Source organism: Belonocnema kinseyi, chromosome 7, assembly GCF_010883055.1.
Source record: "Belonocnema kinseyi isolate 2016_QV_RU_SX_M_011 chromosome 7, B_treatae_v1, whole genome shotgun sequence".
NCBI classification, from domain to species: Eukaryota; Metazoa; Arthropoda; class Insecta; order Hymenoptera; family Cynipidae; genus Belonocnema; species Belonocnema kinseyi.
In genome coordinates, this window is record NC_046663.1 from 38,208,138 (window position 1) to 38,215,141 (window position 7,004).

Here is a 7,004-nt window from a genome sequence, read left to right on the forward strand (position 1 = left end):
ACGAAATGATATTTTCAAATTACTAGTTTTAGAAAGCAAGTACCTCAACTACTTCGAGGTAATCGCAATTTTATCGCGAGTATAAAATGCGTCGCGTTGCGATAATGCGTGTATGACCGAATGACCTGTATTGGTGTTCGATTTCATGACATTAACTTTTTTTTATTATTTTGGATTTTATTAAATATTATATTTGAGATTTTTATAAAAATATTATCTCAGAAAGTATAATCTTTGAGTGAAATACATCAAAAGTCAAAGAAAAACAATTTCGGATTTATTTATTTTCTTCAAACACAAGGTATAATTTTGTACCATAAAAGAGGAATTTTTAATAAAAAACGACGAATTTTCAACAAGAAAGTTGAACTTTTGAAAAAAATGAGTCTTTAAAAAATTAGTTTAATTTTCAATTAAATAGTTGAAATACTAAATTGTCGAAAAAAATATTTAAATTTTTAACTGAATACTCAAATTTTTAACCGATATAGATAGATTATTAGTCAAAAAGACGAATTCCTATCCAGACAGATGAATTTCCAACGAAGAATATTAATTTTCCACAAAAAATTCAATTTTCAACCGAAAGGGGATAAGTTACATTTTCATAAAATTTTATTTGTACAAAAAAAGACGAATTTTCTGCATAACTATTGAATTTTTTGCTCGCAAATATTAATTTTCTACCAAAAAGGTAAACTTTGAACAAAATAGCTTAATTTTCAATAAAACAATTGAGTTTTTAACAATATTTTTGCATTTTTAACTCGCTTTTCGCATTTTTAAACAAAAAAGGTATAACTTCAATCAAAACAGTGGCATTTTTAACCAAAGTGTGGAATTTTCAACAAAATAATTTAATTTTTAACAAAATATTTAGATTTTCAACCTTCAACGATGAATTTTTAAACAAAAAACGAAATTTCAACCAAAAAGAAGAAGTTTTAACAAAAAACATTCATTTTTCACCAGTAAGTTTAATATTATACCACAAAACACAATTTTTTTACCAACAAAAGTAATTTTGAACCAATGAGGTTAATTTTCTACCAAAAATAGATAAAATTTCAAGAAAATACAGTGATTTTTTTTACTAAAATAGAAACATTTTCAACAAAATACAAACATTTTAACTAAAAAATAATATATTTTTAACAAAAGTAGATACAAAAGTAGCAGTTTAAGAAATTAATGTTTCACAATGAAAATCGAGTTTGCAACAAAATATTAAAATGATTAAAAAGGTACATGCATTTGGCACCAAAAGGATGAATTTTTCACCAGAAAGTTGATTATTTTATAACACAGTACGAATTAAAAAAATGAATTATCAACTATTTAGTTGAATTTTCCACTGGAAAAGATAAATTTACAATAAAAAAAGAATAGTTAAATTTTCAGTTCGAAAAAATTAATTAAAAAAAAAAGAATTTTCAACAAAAAATAAAGATTTTTTATCAAAATAGTTCAATTTTCAAATTTTCAAGAAATACAAATTTTTTAATCAAGAAATAAAAAAGTCCGTCCAAAATATTGAATTTTCAAGCCAAAAAACAAATTTTGAAGCATTAAAAAATACATTTTCAACAAAATAGTTTTACCCTTATTCAAGTAGCTGAATTTTCAATTTAAAAGAATGAACTTTGAACTAAAAATGGACCAGAGACATTTTTAGTTAAGAAAATTAATTTTCAAGTGAAGAGATGAATTCTTAACCAAAAAAGATTCCAGTTTAATTTTCAACACCAAAATAGTAATTTTTAATTATAAAGTTAATTTTCCGCCAAAGTAGCTGAATTTTCAATCCTAAAATAGACATTTACAACCAAATAATAAATTTTTTAATTATAAATATATATAATCGTCAGAAGGAAGCAGCTTCTTTTAAGTTTTAATTTTCCCTGAACATTAATATTTGAAGGCATGAATTTTTATATTGTACCTACCATTTTTAGAATAGAATCTTTTACAAAGAAATAGAAATTTTTTAAATTAAAATTTCAATCAATTTCATAAACTCATCCCATTTCAAAAATTGAAAAATAATACAAAATTTATAATTATTATGTATAACAAGGTTTGTCACAATTTTTTTCTTTGAATTTTGGTGCATATCGTCCCAAAATGTTCGAATCTACAATAAGTAAATAATTACTTTTTAAATATCACTCCACATGAATTTTATTACATAGGGTCCCAAAAAACCCCAGAAGTTAAAAACTGAGTTTTGCGAATTTCTGGCACGAATTATGATTTTTTTTTGTTTTCTAGATACAAAATTTTTTTTATTGCATGAAATACTAATTTATACTGATAATTAGATGTTTACATAAATTTTGTATAACATTTATTACTGTTTGTAGCAATTTTCTCTTAGAATAGGGATAGAAAGTTTTGTTTTTTTAGAGTTTTTTAACTTTTTTTCAGCTTTTTAGCTAGAGCAAATCAATAATAAATCAAATTTAACTAGAATTATTTTTTAAACAATTAATAACTATTTATAATAATATTCTCTTAGAATAATTCCAGAAAGTTGCAGTTTTTTCTAAAATTGTTCACCTCTTGTCCACTCTTCAAGTAGAGTAATGTAATAATTAACTGAAGTTAACAAACAAAATTGATTAAATAATTTATTGTTTTGTTTAATAATGTTCTCTTTCAATAGTTTTAGAAAGTTGCGGATTTTTTTGAAATTTAAACTTTTTTAAAATTTCACGTGGAGTGTGGTAATGATTAATGAAATGTAACAAACATTATTATTTAAACAAAATAGTATTGATTATAACTACCTTCTTCTATAGTAATGCTAGATTCTTGCGGTTTTTTCTTGAAATTTTTCACTTTTTATCGACTTTTTACTCAGAGCGAGGTAATAATTAATGCGAATAAATAGAAATAATTGTTTGAAAAAATTATTATTGTTGATAATCATCTTCTCCTATATCAATGCTAGATGGTTGCGCTTTTTTTAATATTTAACTTTTTTCACTTTGAACTTAATCGGATATTAATTAATGTAAGTTAACAAACATAATTGTGTAAAAAACTTATTATTGTTTATAATTATCTTATCTAAGATTGATGCTAGAAAGTTGCGGGTTTTTCGGAAATTTTTAACTCTCGTTTACTTATTTTGTGATGCAGTGAAATTATAAAAAAAGTAATGAAAAACAATTTAAAAAGTACAATTTGCTCGACGCGCTGTACTTTAAAAAGAAAAACCACTCCCTATAGGTTTCTCTTTACACGTCGTTGACTCGGCACAAGAACGCAATTTTATTGCTGCTTGTATATCAACAATGAAAATACCTATACACACATTAATACATTCATGTGTGTTTACAAAGCGAGAAAGTGTAATAGCTGTTAGGTGTACCTCGCGCATTCAGCTCCAGTTCGCTACTGTTACATTAGTACATACAGGACAAGCTTTTCAGTCCCATTTATGTAATTATTAATTCAAAATTATTTAGTAAAAAAATTCGTGAATTCACTTTTGACATTTTTCTCCGTCTTTCCTGGATTCGTTTTTACCATGTTCCCAAACTCGGGAAAAGCGGGCAATTACCGGGAATGTGAGACAGTGACAGAGATTTTTGTCTGGAATATTGTAATGTGGAAATTAAACGTGGTTTCATTTATTTTATTTATATATACTTTTGAGTTGGAAAAGGGAATTTGTGGAAAGAAATCGTAATTTTTACTGGGAAGTGGAAATTTTCCAAAAGAATTACAATTCTGACTTCGAACAGTGAATCTTCTAAAGGAATTATAATTATGAATTGCGACAGGGAATAAATAAAACAAATGCATATTGAAAAATTCGCGTAAAATTTATAATTATAAAATTATAATTCTGAGTTTGAATCAGTAAATTTGAGTGAAAAAATATAATTTTGATCATTGCTATGAGGAATTTTCGTAAAGAATTAAAATTTTCATTTTTAAACAGGAAATTTTGTTGAATCTCGCGCTTCGCGCTCGGATAATTATTCTTTGCATTTGGAATGCTTCAAAAAAACTTTATCAAAAAGATCTCTTTTAGATGTCAATATTTATATGCATCTTCATATTCTGAATTATCTACTTAATTAAGTATAATCAAAGATTTACTTTCTCAAAGCTCCTTAGGCTTTGAGGCACACATTCTTATCGCGACACTCGCGCTGCGCGCTCGATTTCCGACAGACATTTGTAAACAGGTTTTGTTGATTTTTTTTCTCGTAACCTTCGTCGTTTTTCCACACATTTTTTTTCGCGTTATTTTTCACGAATAAAAGAAAAAGTACGCGTCCTATCAAGAAGTGATTCTTAACGAAATTGAAGATCTTTTTTGGGATAACAATTTTTGTTAATTCATCTTTTTTCGTATCCTACATAGTTTGTCGACGAAATGGAATTTTTTATTTTTCATTATTTTTTGTGCAATAAAAATGTGAATTTTTGATTTTTGAAGAAAATCGAAAAATTTGTTATGATAATCTCGTAGGGCTTTCAAAAAGAAATGTTTTTCTTTTTTTGACTTTTTTTCATATCGTGCGTTTTTTGGCTTAAAATATTGATTTTCTGTTGATTTAAAAATTTTTGAAAACGCTATAACTCTGAGAATTTTCTTCACAATGAATTATTAGAGAATTTTTAATCTGGGACAGGAAATTTTCTGAAAAATTATAATTCTGAGCTGGTATAGAAATAAAAATTTTTGTTTTTATATCACGTAAAGAATTACAAGTATCCTGGCTTGGAACAAGAAATATTTGTGAAGAGTTATAATTGTAAATCATCAGATGGAATGTCAGTTTTAAACAAGGAATTTTGTAAAGAATCATAATTTTACTTTGGGAAAGGTAATTTTCTAAATGGTTTATAATTTGAAATTGGGACAGGGAATTTTAGTATAGAAATATAATTTCGAGTTTGTAAAAGGGAATTTTAGTCAAAAAATATAATCCTGACAATTGTGACAATACGTTTTTAAAAAGAATGATCATTTTGACTTTGAAACAGGGAATTTCGAAAAGAATTATAATTTTGTTTTAAAACGGATAATTTTTGACATAGATCGTGAATAATAACAATTTTCCAGAATTTGAAACTTCCGACTTCCAAATTTCAGAAAAAGTTAGTTATATTTTTCAGTTATATTTCTGTAAAGAATTATAATTTTCATTTTAGGTTCGCTTTAAAACAGGAAATTTCCTTACTAATTATAAGTATTATATTAGGGCAGGCAGTTTCCATTAAGAATTACAATTTTACTTGGACAATGGAATTTTTTACATGAAATAGAAATTTTGAAAAATAATTTTAATTCTGATTCAAAAGGAGGGAAATAAAAAAATCCCTGTTAAAATTAATCCTTTTTTGTAAGATCGTTCTTCCACATCAGAATCTTGATTCATATTCCCAAAAATTAACTGCTGTTCCAAATCAGGAAATAGAAAAACATCTCAGGAAATAAATTTCAGAAAAATAGAAATCTCTTAAAATCTTTAAAAAGTGTATGAAGTCATTCAAATCTTTTGAAATCCAATATTACTATTATATTGTGAAATATTCAGCCTCTGATTATTTAATTATTAGCATGTATTCATTTTAAAACTGTTCGAATATTCCATTTCTAATTTATAATTTATTACAGCCTGTAGCTATGAAAAAAATTCTTTTGTAGCTCTGCTGGGATTCGAACCACACAGATTTTCTACAGATTGTCGCTCAGTGCGAAAAATTACTTTTTTAGTTCAAAATAACGTACAGCTTACAAATATTGACGAATTTGGTCAAAAACAAACGGATAAAATTTCAAAAAAAGTTGTCTAGTCTGATTTTTTATTGATTTTCTCAATTATTTCATGAATAAACCAATATGACGAAAACACTGGCAATTTTTTCTGTTTGACGTTACCGGTGTTCGTGAATAATAAGAAAATTGTTTTAATTTCTGATGTTTTATAGATTTACATCACTTGAAAATATTCCATCATAATAGAATAAGCAAATTATTTTTGAAATTGTGTTTTCTGTAATTTTCAATAAATTTATATTTTTAAAGGTTATATTGTAACCCATTTAAATGAAAACACTATTATAATTAAAAAAATTTTTCTTGTGATTATTCTTGTTAATATTATTAACAAATTTAATAAATAAATGCATTATTCAGGCATTTGTCGACAGAAAAATTCGTTTTTTTTCCATTCCAGTTATCTTAATTGGGAATTTCATGTTAATTTCAATGAAATTCATAATTTGTTGATAAATTTTATGATTTTTCAAAACAAATATAATAAAGAAATGCCTTATTCTGCATTTTCTCGACGAAAAAATTAATTTTTAAATGCCTGTCCTTTTCATTGAGAACGTTACAATAACTCCAACAACATTTATAATTAGTTCATTAATTTTATATATTTCTTAAACAAATTCGCCAAAAAAATGCATTAATAATATAAGTAATAATACGAATCTTGAGCGAGTAATGTTGATTTCAACTGATAAAAATATATTCTACCGTAGAAAAAAGGACTGTGATTAAAAAATTTTTTTATTAAATTAAAAAAAAAAGACATCAAATCACTCAACTAATTACGAACTTTTTCGAAATTATCGTAAAGTTTCCAATTAAAAGGACTGACATTAATTGAAAGAAAAAAAAAGTTTTTCCGAGATTATCTGTGCAACTTCGTGTGCAGAATCGCATCCAGGAACATGACCAGGATCCTCCGAGGTTCCTGTACAGAAAACTGTATTCGATAATTCAAAGGTTGCTTTTTCCGTGCAGGATTTTTCTTTTTCCATTGCAGGAGCATGTATAGTTTCCTCTGTCAAATTCCTGAAAAGGAACCGTTCAGCTTACCTGTGCAGGATCGTGTGCAGAGTCGCATCCAGGAACATGAGCAGGATCCTCCGAGGTTCCTGTACAGGAAACTGTATTTGGTAATTCAAAGGTTGCTTTTTCCGAACAGGATTTTTCTTTTACCATTGTAGGAGCATGTATAGTTTCC

General features: G+C 26.1%; 1 protein-coding gene across 2 annotated transcripts in view; it reads left to right on the forward strand.

The window, feature by feature from the left end:
- LOC117177413 (protein grindelwald) overlaps positions 1-7,004 on the forward strand; it is a 39,951-nt gene that overhangs the window by 21,928 nt on the left and 11,019 nt on the right. The gene's annotated exons all lie outside the window — the stretch shown is intronic.